Genomic DNA, 13,878 nt, shown 5'->3' with positions numbered 1-13,878 from the left:
AGGAGCAAGTGGTATGGGGGAAGGAGGGAGACCTTGGCTTTACCTGTATTTTGGAAATATTACTCACATGACAATCATGTATTATTGGATGATGAAAAATGGTCAAGTAAATTTGAGAGAGAAAACAATGTGAAACTTGAACCTGGTCATTTCTTTGTCAGTCAACATTAGAGCTGGCACCTCAGTGACAGGGCCAATTCTTTCTTTGGTCTTCATGAACATGCCCTGTTCGCCCCCTCAGTTTTAAACTGGATACACAATAATACACTTTCCACCCTAAGGTACCAAATATTGATAGGTTCATAGTGCGAGTCAGAAGACACGGAAGAAGTCGTCTGATCCTGCACATGCATGGATAAAGAAAGGGTAGTCACCCCTTTCTTCCATTCTCCCACTGTCCCCCACAGTGGCGTGATGGCCAGTGTTAGGTGTCAACTTGGCTGGATTAAGGAATACGTAGAAACCCAGTAAAGCACTGTTTTGGCTGTGTCTGTGAGGGTGTTTCCGGAGGAGATTAGCATGTGGGCCTCAGGGGAGTAGTGGGGGAAGACCCACCCTCAGTGTGGGTGGGCATCATTCAATCTACCGGGGACCCGGACAGAATAAACACAGAAAAGAAAGTGCAGACCTGTCTGCTGGAACCGGGATACACCCTCCCTCTCCTGTCCTTGGACAACAGTTCCAGGCTCGCCAGCCTTTGGTCTGGAGAACTTATGCCAGCCCCCTCCCCACTTCAGGTTCTCAGGCCTTTGGCCTCAGACTGAGCATTACACCTTTGGCTTCCCTGGTTCTGAGGCCTTAGGACTTGGGCTGAGCCATGCTAGGTCAGCATTCCTGAGCATCCCAGAGTCTCCAGCTTGCTTATGGCGTGTCACGGTCTTCCCAGCCTCCATTTGCATGAGCCAATTCCCCTAATAAATTCCCTCTCATATCTCTCCCTATATTTATCCTATTGGCTCTGTCTCTCTGGAGGACCCCGACTAATACATGCAACCTCCCTGCTTTTCAGCATTCATTTCAGACACTCAATCCTAGAGCTATTGGGATAGAAATAATTCATGGACTGAGCCCAGGAGAGCCAGGGTCACCTAAGTATTATCCCAGGGTCAGAGCATCATTAGGACAGAGATGATGGGAGAGGGCTGGGGACTAGAGATTGTTCCTTGGAAAAGGCCTGCAGAGTGCCCAGCAGGGGTGTACATATGTGCATGTGTATGTGAGGATGTGCATGTGTCTCACATATATGTGCTTATATGTGTGTGCATGTGTATATTTGTATGTGTGACTGTGTATATACATTAATATATGTGCTTGTTGTACGTATGGCTGTGCCTCTGTATTTCTGAATGTTTGTCCATGTGTATTACTGGCTGTGTGTGAGTTGGTGAGTGTGAGTATATTTGTTTGGAATGGATCATTCTTTCCCCATGCCAGAAGGCCAAGGAGATGCTACCAACTGCTTGAAGATTTGTTGTCACATTCTTGACTACCCCCACCCCCCTAGAACTTCCTGGCATCTCACTGTGATGCACGGGCATGGCAAAGGATAATCCTTACCTTACCCTGGAGAGAACACACATTCTCTAGCCTCTGGAAACTAACCCATCATACTTCTGGCTGCATTATCAATTTTCAATTAAGACACCAATTTCTCTGACCCTCTGAAGACAACAGCATGGAGCCTGGGTAATAAAGTGGAGTGGGTTCAGTGTATCCAGCCTCAGCAGTAGGAAGGACACAAGTTCTGGGACTTGGGGGTGCAGCTCTGCCTGATATGACTACTTGAATTCCCTTTACAGATGAATAAAGTGATATTTTGTGACTCTAGTTGCCTTCTCTTTCAACAGGTCTCAAAATGTATAGCCCACATCCTGTTAGCAACATTTGCACATACCATTTCCAATGATAGAAAGAGTCATTTTCCAGATCCAATAGAAAGCTAATCCTGTATAGTCTTGATCTGCTGGGTGCCATTTCTGCAGATGGGGGCATGACACCTCCTTGAAGTGCCTTTTAAGGTATATATTCTCTCTCAGCATTTTTACGAGGGACATTCAAGTAGAACAAGAAGATAGACAAGGAGGATGAAAAGAATATGGCACACTTCAGAGTTTCTAGTTGACGTTGTTCTACCCAAGGGATGCTCCTTGGCATCTGGTGGAAGAAATACAATGGGCCATAGAACTTTCTCTTCACCTCTTCCCATTCTCTTAAGCTCTTAGCATCTATTCCCCCAACTTATCATTAGATTTTTTTAGTGATTCTTTTTATTTCTGGCCCAATTATATCCAATGATTTCCGTAAAACATGAAAAATTTTAATAGTATTTTAGTAAGAATCTTCCTTCTTGCTATGAATTCCTTCAAATAATAATCTTGAAAGCACACTAATAATAATAATGATAATAATCTGGAAAGCACAGTTTCCAGTTCAAGTAAGTAGCATTCCAAATGATTGCTCAATGCCTCACTCCAAAGCAATTCCTTCCAACCCACCACAAGGCCAGAGCTCACTCTGGAATGTACTGTATCTTACACATCTTGGAATCTCTGGTGCTTTTCATGCAATGGGTGCTCAAAACTGTGGAACTATACTGTGAACTGTTGGAAAAATTTTCCTCCCAGACCTGCACCATCACACACATGCAGACATTCTGCCCCCGCCCAGCAATCTAGCGGTCTCTCACTATTGCAAGTAGTAATGAAAGCTTCCTGACCAAATGACAAAGCCAGTGGCTCTTCTGAACTGCTCCATTTTCCATTATGCTCAGGATAGTTGGCATCTGTCTCTTCACTGCTCTGATACTCACTCCCTCACCTTCCTCTGCTCCTCACTCCATTTATTTCATCTTAGGGACTTTGTGTGTGTGTGTGTGTCACAAGAGAAATTACCATGGAAGGCAGGACATCTTATGGCAAATATTCTACATAAAATATGTTGAAAATTAATCATTTTTTTAGTGCTTATGTGCCTGTCACCATGTAAGTTAGTTGTTTTCTATGTATGATTTTATTTAATGCTTGAAGAAGCCCTAAGAGGATGTTATTTTCCTTATTTGAGAACTTGGAAAACTGAGGTTCAGAGATAGTAAGCACTTCAGTCCAGATTACGTAACTAGTGACTGGCAGTCTTGGTTTCTCAACCCCAGTGAGCAGTTTGATACCAAGGCCCTTGCTCCACTGTCTCCCAGGAGAACATTTTTACGTTAGGGAAGGATGAAAAAACATCTAACATATTATAATTTTGTTCTATTTTTTTCTAACCATCTCTAGTATCAAAGGAAAGTTTTTCATTATGTATTTTTCCTTTTTATAAAAGTAATATCTGTTCACTGAAAACCATTTAAGAAATACAGAGAAGCAAAAAGAAGAAAAAAAATCACTTGCAATCCACCACTCAGATACAACATATCTGAAAGTTGGTATGGCTTTTTGATGATATTTTTGATGGAAACATTTTTTATGGGTTCATGTCGTATAAAGAGTTAAAACTGGAAACATAGTTTTTATGCCACTTGTCTTAGTCCATTCAGGCAGTTGTAACAAAGTATCATAAACTATGTGGCTTATAAACCATAGAGATTTTTTTCCTATAGTTCTGGGCGCTGGGAAGTCCAATATCAAGGTGCTGGCATATTCAGTGTCTGGTGAGGGCTGGAGTTCTGGTTCATAGATGGTAGCTTCTTGCTGTATCCACATGTGGTGGAAGAGCTAGCCGGTTCTCTGGAGTCTCTTTCATAAGGGCACTAATCTCATTCATGAGGGCTCAGCCCTCATGACTTAATCACTTCCTAAAAACCCCATCTCCTAATACCTTGGGAGTTAGGATTTCAACACATGAATTTTGAGGCGATGCAAATATTTAGACCATAGCACCAATAAATTATTCCACAGCAATCGATTGTATAGCTATACCATAATTTCACCAGTACCACATGGCTAGCATGAAGTTTTGTTTCTTTGAATGTTAATAATATTGGGATAAACATCTCTGTAATTATCTCTGTATATTCTAATATTTTATGAAAGGGAAGAAATATTTTATATGTGTTAAAAAACTGTTCACCCAAATGTATGAAAGTGAAAAAGAAACAAACACTTTGCTCTAAATCAGTAGTTGACAGGCTTTTCTTGTAAAGGGGCAGGTAGTAAATATTTTAGGCTTTGTGGGCCATACGGTCTCTGTCGAAACTACTTAGCTCTGCCATCATAGCACAAAAGCAGCCATAGACAATCCATAAATGAATCAGCATGGCCGTGTTTCAACAAAATTTTATTTATAGACCCTGAAATGTGATTCTCATATAATTTTCACGTGTCATAAAATAGTCTTCTTCTTTTGATTATTTTCTAATCATTTAGAAATGTGAAAACTACCTTTAGTCTGTGTGCCATACAAAAGCAAGTGACTGGTCCTTTCTTGCTCCAAATCATCCATTCATCCTTAGAGACATAAGTCTACATCTGTTTCTAGCCACGAAGTTACAGAATTGTGAGAATTCTCTTTCCAACCCTTCCTTCTCCTGGATTTACACACACATATACACGGACATATACTCCTGATTACCCCAAAGTCCTTTCCTAGTAAGCTGGCCACCCTCTCCCAGAGTTCCATAAGTTCAAAAATTACTTCTATTTTCTTTAATTCTATTTCTTGGAGCATCTGATTATCTGACTGAATTAATTCACATTAAAGAGTGATTAGTAGGGATCAACTCTCCCTTTGAGAATTTCCATTTAAAAGAACGTGTACCAGTGAGGCTAACGGAATGTTGGGGAAAATACTTTTGGGTGGCTGGATACCCAGCTCTTCATTTAGGAAGTTAATTTTGGTATTATAAGGCTTGCCAAGAAGGCTAAGATGACTTATCTACTGGTGCTTACAATCTAATCAGGGAGGCAGAGCAATTGTGGTACAAGTAAAAAATAAAAATTCAAATCAGAGGCTATTAACTGCCAAGAAAATGATAAATAAATTAAATGACTAAATTATGATAAGGACAAAAATAATTGCTCAATGTTACCAAGCCTAGGCAGTCAGGGACATTTGTCTGCATGTTGATAGACACAGGACCTTGCCTTCTTCCTTTCATGGATAATGGCTTCGCAATATCCTCAGGGTCTTAAGCCTTTTATCCAGTCGAAGTCACTACTTCATGGTTTTACTTGTGCATAAATGATAAAAAGAAAAATAAAATTTAAACAACTTGAGCTTAGAGGGAGTTCTTGAGCCATTTACTAAATTTCTAGAGATTTGTAAAGCTCCAAACAAAATGCATTCATGAGTCCTTTAGCATATGACTGAACCTGGAAGTTTCACCGCTAATTCCAAGGTAACCCTTGGACAGGCAAAGAGAAATGGCAATGGAGGGTTGATGTGACAGCATTTCCTGCAAAGGTATCCTCTCACCAGGTAGGCAAAGAAAGATAAGTTACCCAGACTTGAAATTGCAAGAGCCTTTTTTCCTGAAGATCACACCCTAAACCCCTGGGGCAGTAAAACCCTTCTCTGAGGTCTCATAGAAAGGTGGTCTTGGGAAACTAAAACAAGCTTTGACCTAGGGGCTGCCAGCCAGCAGGTTTTCTCTTGTGGCAGTGTTTGCTTGCCATTCATCCAACCCTGACCAGAGGCTTCAAAAGCTGAAGCTCAGCTCTACCCAAAGCATAGGGGATGCTGGAGGACAGGTCTGCCCATGAAATGCCAGGAAACCCCAGAGCTAGGAGAGGTAGCTTAAAGGTCAACATCTGGGCATCAGGGTGCTTCTTAAAGCAAGTGGTGAAAAACACATCTTACCTCTATGTTCTAAAAATTGCTGCCCAAATATCTTTATCTTTGTCTTTAATCATCCAATTTTCATTTCAAAGCCAAATGCTAATAGGATATTAAAATAATATGCATATTACTAACCCAGGCTATTGGCAACTGCTGCTTGCTGCAAGCCCTTGACATTGCCTCCCTGTATCTAACCATGGTTCTGCTTAGTCTGGCTTCCTGCCTTTGGCAATGGCCAGGGTTTGATGGTTCAGAGAAAGGCAAATTGCCTAGTTAATTAAAATCTGTACTTTTAAAAACATTTTTCTCTTATATTGCAGGCGAAGTTAAATGGGTACAACTTTCTTTTGAAAAGGCCAAAAATAAATTCTGGGCTTAAACATCGTAGATGAAATTGCTGCCTTAAATTCTAAGTTGCAGAAAAATAAAGGCTTATCATGAAAATTGTTATTTAGCTGTAACTGTGGGGGTGTAGGTACAAAGGGATTATTAACCTCCTTTATAAATGGGTATGTCAGGAACTTTGAAGGAAGAACCAGAGTTTGGTGGCCAAACGCCAGTGTGTGTTAAATATTCACAGTGAACTCTTCTCCCTTTGGTAATTGTGATTCTACGTCTGTTTCTAGCCTTTCTCGCCTTGGTTGTAGCATTCTGCTAGGGTCACATGGATTTCCAAAATCAACTGCAAGGGAGTATTCTGAATTCCTGTTGAGAAATAAATTATGTTCCAATTACTGGTGCTTTTCTGAAATGTTACTCAATGAAGGAAAAAAAAATTAAGCTCCTGAGCTTAGCATATCTTATTTTGCTATCAACTGTATTTCTGTGTCTGTGTTCAAGTAACTAACTCCCCTTGGCAACTCAAAGGAGAGCTTTAGGTAAACAAGTCAAACTATCTTCTTGTTTATACCTTTTTTGGAGAAAAAGTGAGAGTGCTGTAATTTTAAAAAAATTAGAACAGTAACAATGTCATCTTGAATTTACAAAGTGCAGGAGTTCTCAGATCTGTGATTTCAAGTCTTCCAACAACTCTTTTTGGGTGGGAGTAGTCAGGAGTCTGCTGTGGTTGAAGCCCAGGTTGGCCATCGGGAGCTGAAATAGAGGCCAGGACTCCTGGCTCCCCGTCCAGACTCTGAGGACCCAGGAGCCTCCATGGGTACACTCAGAGGCCACACTAGATGCAAAAAGAACCATGCACAGAGAAGTGAGAGGGTCTCAAAGGTATGTGTTTCAGCATTTAACAAGGAATTTTACCTGGGAGGTGGTATTCATTCAGAACCTGGCTACAAAGCTTGAAGAAAAAAGAGCCAGAACAACTAAGGAAACCTGTGCCTGCCTTAGAAAGGCAATAAGAAGTCTGTTTGTGTCTTTTGCCCACTTTTTAATGAAGTTAATTGCTTTTTGCTTGTTCAATTGTTTAGGTTTCTTATGAATTCTAGATATTAGACCTTTGCTGGATATATAGCTTGCAAATATTTTCTCCCATTTCGTAGGTTGTCTGTTTACTCTGTTGTTTTTTTTTTGTTGTGCAGAAGTTCTTCAGTTTAATTAGGTCCTATTTGCCAATTTTTGTTTTTGTCGCAATTGCTTTTGAGAACTTAGTCATAAATTCTTTCCCAAGGCCAATGCCCAGAATGGTGTTTCCTAAGTTTTCTTCTGGAATTCTTATACTTTGTGGCCTTACGTTTAAATCTTTAATCTATCTTGAGTTAATTTTTGTATATGGTGAAAGGGAGGGGTTCAGTTTCATTCTTCTGCATATGGATAGCTAGCTATCCAAGCACCATTTATTGAATAAGAAGTCCTTTTCCCATTGCTTATTTTTGTCAACTTTGTTGAAGATCAGATGACATATAAGCAGCCAACAAACATAGAAAAAATGCTCAACATCATAATAATCAGAGAAATGCAAATCAAAACCACAATGAAATACCACCTCACACCAGTCAGAATGGCTATTACTAAAAAAAAAAAAAAAAAAAAAAAAAAAAAGACAGATACTGGCAAGGCTGCTGAGAAAAGTGAATGCTTATACACTGCTGGTGGGAATGTAAATTATTAGTCCAGCCACTGCAGAAAGCAGTTTGGAGATTTCTTAAAGAACTTAAAACAGAGCTACATTTGACCCAGGAATACCATTACTGGGTATTTATCCAAAAGAAAATAAATCATTTTACCAAAAAGACACATGCACTTGTATGTTCAGTGCAGCACTATTCACAATAGAAAAGACAGAATTAACCTAGGTGCCCATCAGCAGTGGATTGGATAAAGAAAATGTGTTATATATACACCATGGAATACTACACAGCCATAAGAATAATGAAATAATGTTCTTTGAGAAACATGGATGCAACCTAAGTGAAGTAACCCAGAGATAGAAAACCAAATACCACATGTTCTTACTAATAAGTGGGAGCCAAACACTGGGTACTCATGGACATAAAGATGGCAGCAGTAGACCCCGGAGGCCACAGGAATGGGGGGAGAGGGAAGGAGACGAGGGCTGAAAATTACCTATTGGGTACTATGCTCACTACCTGGGTGATGAGATCATTCATATCTTAAACCTTAGCATCACACAATATACCCACTTAACAAACTTGTACATGTACCCCATGAATCTAAAATAAAAGTTAAAATTATTTCAAAAAGAAGAAAGGCAATGACATGCAACAATAAGCAGCCAGACTGATATTTACCCCATACGCTGACAACTCCCCTCATTTATTCTCAATCACACTTGGGGTGCTTCTGCAGGAAGGGAATGGAGGAGGTTTGGCTCTTGGGACCACTTTCTGTGTCTGTGACTATAGATTATAATGTTAATTTCTGGTTTGGTTTTTTGGGGGGCAAGGGGAGAGATTATTTTTCTTTTATGTTTTCTCTTCTCTAGAGCAAAGCTGTTTTTCTCTCATTCTTTTTAAATAATTTCATTGTCAATGAAAACACAAAAGAGAGTTGAAAGCATTCAAAATAGGGAATTTTCCACTGGGGAGAAATCAGGGAATAGCATAAAATGGCTTCTTGCCCTTTTCTTCAAATTCCATATTCATATTAACAGCAAAAATTGATGGTTGGGGGGCAGCCGTCTGCATCTGTTTTGAATCATCCTTGTTTCCAGGCCTCAGTCTCTTCCCACACTGTTCTCCAAACTATCATCAGGTTTAATGGCACGGCAGCCTTGGGCGCTGCACTCCACCCTCAGAGACCAGTCAGAACTCTCAGTGGCCCTGAGTGCTAGACCTTGGAATTGGAACCATCTTAAAGATCATCTGGTCTTGGAATTTCTTTACCCCCTTCTTTAATAACTTGGATTGAACGTTTATAGAACACTTACTATGCACCAAGGAATGTTTTAAGTAGTTTATATATATTAGCTCATTCATTCATCACACAGCCCTATCAAGTAGGCACCATTATCCCCATTTACAGATGAAAAACTGGGGCACAGAGAGGTTGAGTCACTGACCAGGATGGCCTTCTACAGGGTGGCAGAGCTGCCTTTCCTCGTTACACATTCTGCATTCCAGCCAAACGTGCTGTAAGCTCTAGGTCCCCCATCTTAGCCCTCTGCTCACTCCTGTTCCTTTTGTGTGGAAAGCCTCCATATCTGGTCCCTCCCCTAAACTCTGCATTGTCCAAATCCTATATAGCCTTCAAAATGAAGGACAAATGCTGTCTCCTCCAGGGAGCTTCTCCTAATTGCCTTTAGCTAGGGTCAATCTCCTTATGCTGAAATAGCAAAGTACTTCCATTGTACTGTGTGGCATGTGCCACATTCTGCCCTGAATTCTGGTTATGTATGCATATATTTCATTTGTTTAAACATAAGATAAGCTCTCTATGGTAGAATGCATGTGTGATGATCTCCCAGCTCCCATATCACCTAGTGTATTCTGCGGCACACATTAGATAACGTTTGTTGCTGTATTTATCATATGGTATGAAAAATGTGTGAATGAATATGCACATCATAGGTAACATTGCTTCATGAGCAAATGCCCTCTTTCACACATTGCAATCAGGCTCCTATAAAATTGCATATTTATAAAATGAATATTTACATGTGTTAGTTAATTGCGATGCAGTTTTTCCTAAGTGGGGAGGCATCTGTGTGATGTATAAACTTGCAACAACAGAGCAGCAGATCTGAGGACCCCACGTATACGTGCGGGGTGCTGTCTGCCTTGGATGAGCTGGTCATTGCATGGCTTCTCTGCATGCTTTTGTATGAAAGACAGCTTTTCTCTTGAGTCTCTACACTATCATTGCCCTTTCTGGGCCCATGAACTTTTGAACCAGGCAGTGGGGCCCTGCTCAGAGTAACTCTCACCCACCAATGTGTCCACATTGCAAGTGGTATTCACAGGCCACAGAAGCGTCACTGCTTAACCATGAGCCTTGAGACTCAGCCACAGCTCAGGCCACCACCCTCAGGATACAAAACACTTCCTCCCATATATAAAGCTACACAAAGTCATTATTGATGACACTCAGCCACATGGGTAAACTTATGAAGGAGTACACTTTTTCTAATTTTCATGTAAGTATCAGAGAAACAATCAGGCAGAGAGAGCAATGAACACAAAATATTTTGATCTGATCATTTGACAGGGTCTTAGATAGTAAGTATCATCTTATAATAGAATGTAAATCACTTCCCAACGTCAGGCTTACACGGTTCACAGTGCAATATTCCCTGAAATCAGTAATGTGAGGGTGCTTGATTCTGGCTACGTATCAGATATCCTGTGGAATTTCACACATACCCACATACACACACACACACACACACACACCAGGCTCTCCTCTTGGAAATTCCACAATTCCAAAAAACTGCATAGTTCATTCTGATGTGAAGCCTGGGTTGAGAATTACTGTGACCAAATGAGACACAAAAATAATAGGCCACTCAGTCCCAGGCTGTGTCTTTTGCTGTTGCTGCTTTTTAATCAAAAAGGCTAGAGAGGCATCTCAGTGGGAACATTAGTTCTGCAAGTGACAAGACTTGTAATATTTCATAACTATAGAAAACAGCGGGTGTCTATGATTTCAACAGCAGAAGTAAAACATTTTTCCATAAGCACAAACCAAAATATATAAAACCCTACATACCCTAAAGAAGAGGAAATATAAATTCAAGACTGTGAAACTTATATTCTGTTTACATTAGAATACCATTAATTAATTATTGACAATAGTTTAGTTTTAAAATAAAACCAGAATGGAGAAGACTCATTATTGCCTGAGACTCTAAGGAAGGCAAACTGTTGTTTACTGAAAAATTTAATGAACCATAGTCTATAGCCATATGGAAAAGCTAGTACATTATATTTTACAGCATGTAATTCATCTACAATATTATCTTCAATTCATCCTCATTAATTGGCTTTTCCATGAAACAGAAGGGCTTCGCCTTGCCATCTTTGATTTGGCAGATGTGGCTGGATTTCATGCTGTCAGGGTTCACCCTATGTACTCCTCTATAGATGTTCTTTTTCTTTCTGACACTTCACTCACTCCAGAGATGAGCCTTCACACTGTTAACAATACTTTCATATCCCTGTCTACCCTGGAAGTAGATTTTGGTCTCTACCTTTCCAACATAATCAAAGTTTACCAGTCCCATGTTCCTTGATTCCAGAGTATCCTGTTTCCCAGACCCTGTTAAGGAAATGCTAAAGTGTTTTGTGGAATAATCTGAGAAAATGGGATCTAATAACAAAATACACCATATTACAGATTTGAGTTCAAAGGGATCTTCTGGCAATAATGCCTTAGCCTAAAAGTGGCACTCTGAAAGTCAGAATTCCAGGCACTCAGAGTTAGGAGACTGATGCAGCTTTGGCAATATGGGTCACTCTCAAATCACATTGCTTAAGCATCTACTTAGTCCACCTATTCCAAGAGTTTTGGCTCATTGGTCCACGTGATCTCCTGGCACAGAAGGGGATGAGAACTACAGGCTGCCTCTTTTGGTGTCTAGCACAATCCAGGACTCCCTACCCCTTCTGTTGAGGCTGAGTATCCAGGGTTAACCCAACAGCTCATCATTCTTTATTTCTCTTCTATACAAGTTCTGATAATTTTCCTGAAGGCACTATCTCCAAAGGAAGGAACGAATATCCAAAGCAGCCAATTTTGCTCTTGCTTAACAATTCTGGCCAGAGTCTTACCACTGGTAAATAACAGGGACTCTTCCTGCTTTATTTCCCATTTCCAAGCACAGTGGGGAGTTGGGTCCCTGGGGTGGACAAGGGTTAACACATGTACTCATGGCCGGGTGTGGTGGCTCACACCTGTAATCCCAGCACTTTGGGAGGCCAAGGCAGGTGGATCGCCTAAGGTCAAGAGTTCTAGACCAGCCTCGCCAACATAGTGAAACCCCATCTCTACTAAAATACAAAAATTAGCCAGGCGTTGTGGCTCACACCTGTAATCTCAGTACTTTGGGAGGCCGAGGCGGGTGGATCACTTGAGGTCAGGAGTTTGAGACCAGCCAGACCAACATGGAGAAATCCCGTCTCTACCAAAAAATATAAAATTAGCCGGGCATGGTGGCACATGCCTCTAATCCCAGCTACTTGGGAGGCAGGAGTATCACTTGAACCTGGGAGGCAAAGGTTGCGGTGAGCTGAGATTGCGCCATTCACTCCAGCCTGGGCAACAAGAGTGAAACTCCATCTCAAAAAAAATAATAATAAATAAATAAATATATATATATATATATATAAAAATAAAAATAAAATACAAAAATTAGCTGGGCGTGGTGGCGCACGCCTGTAATCCCAGTTACTCAGGAGGCTGAGGCAGGAGAATCGCTTGAACCCAGGAGGCGGAGGTTGCAGTGAGCCGAGGTCGCACCACTGCACTCCAGTCAGGGTGACAGAGCAAAACTTCATCTCAAAAACAAACAAACAAAACATATACTCATTTCTTGTTCTTAGTAAATCTCTGGAGGGGGTATAAGAAATGCCGTGAGTTCATCTAGGTTCCATCAGTAATTCACCGTGGCATTCCCATTTCACACACCCTGTTCTGCTGTCCCTCTGAGTATATCTGTATATGCCAAGCCGTCTGGTCTTACTTTTGCTTCAGAAAGTAGGGGGATTCTATTCTTGGAAAGGAGAAATGAAAATTTTGTAGAGTTGGGGGTGTGGTTCATATATATATACATATATATGTGTGTGTGTATGTATATATAGATATATGTGTGTGTATATATATATACACATAACATATTTCAAATTGCCATCTTCAATTTTGTACTTATTATATCAAAGTAGTCTGGTATCCAGAATTGGGAGTCAGGGTTTACCTAGATTATTCTCTTTGGGAATGAAGCCCACGAACTCCAGCAGAGAAAACAGAATCAAAACAGCTGGATTTGTCATTAGAAAGCACAAGTTCACCCCTGTCTGGCACAGTCATGTGCTCACTACAGTCTCACAAGGCTGAGGGCAGAGGATGTGAAGCAAGACCGTCCAGAGACACAGGAATATACGTGCAGCAGCCAACTGTCTGCTGGTACTGACACAGTTTGCTCTGCTGACATTCATTTGCCTGTTGTCACAGGTACAATTTAGTAATCTAGCAAGTAAGCTTTTTATTTTAAAAGCTGTGGGAGGGGAGCTGAAAATTCTAGATATATTTTGAAATTAGGATTTATTTGTCTTTGCTTCCACTTATTCACATTCTTCGGAAAAGGTGAATGCTAAAATCTAAGAAGAAAGTCAGCATGTTTCTTTGGCTGCATTAGAGGCTACCTTACAAATACCCTCTCTTTGTTAGAAGGGAAATCTGGAGCTGTTCGCTAGAGCAGTGTTGTAGAGTCCCTTGCCTACTCTCCTCACCCACATGACTTCCATCTGCAGGTGCAGATATGTTGACATCCCATCAGTTACACCGAGGGCCCTGCAATGAAATGCAGCTCGTCAGGATGCCATAAAAAATAAGAAGGTGGTTTAGGTAAAAACTACAAAAGGCATTGTTTACTAAACTGAGTGACAAAATAACATCACATAACCATCAGCTCTGCCTATATCCCTTTCCTCTCACATCAAAGACTGAGCTGACTCAGATAGGGAAGCCTTAAAAATAGGT

The 13,878-nt window shown here is 40.7% G+C and overlaps 1 protein-coding gene and 1 long non-coding RNA gene across 3 annotated transcripts in view; one reads left to right on the top strand and one right to left on the bottom strand.

Annotated features, from left to right (window-relative positions):
* Positions 1-13,878, bottom strand: part of FRMD6 (FERM domain containing 6) — a 240,754-nt gene that overhangs the window by 123,085 nt on the left and 103,791 nt on the right. The window lies entirely within an intron of this gene.
* Positions 6,868-13,878, top strand: part of LOC129012722 (uncharacterized) — a 53,382-nt gene continuing 46,371 nt past the window's right edge. Inside the window, exon 1 of the long non-coding RNA XR_008493699.2 lies at positions 6,868-6,993. This is a non-coding gene — a long non-coding RNA (uncharacterized LOC129012722). The remainder of the gene's footprint in view (positions 6,994-13,878) is intronic.

The sequence above is a fragment of the Pongo pygmaeus genome, chromosome 15 (genome assembly GCF_028885625.2).
Source record: "Pongo pygmaeus isolate AG05252 chromosome 15, NHGRI_mPonPyg2-v2.0_pri, whole genome shotgun sequence".
Taxonomy (NCBI): domain Eukaryota; kingdom Metazoa; phylum Chordata; class Mammalia; order Primates; family Hominidae; genus Pongo; species Pongo pygmaeus.
This window is presented reverse-complemented; position numbering and strand designations above follow the sequence as displayed.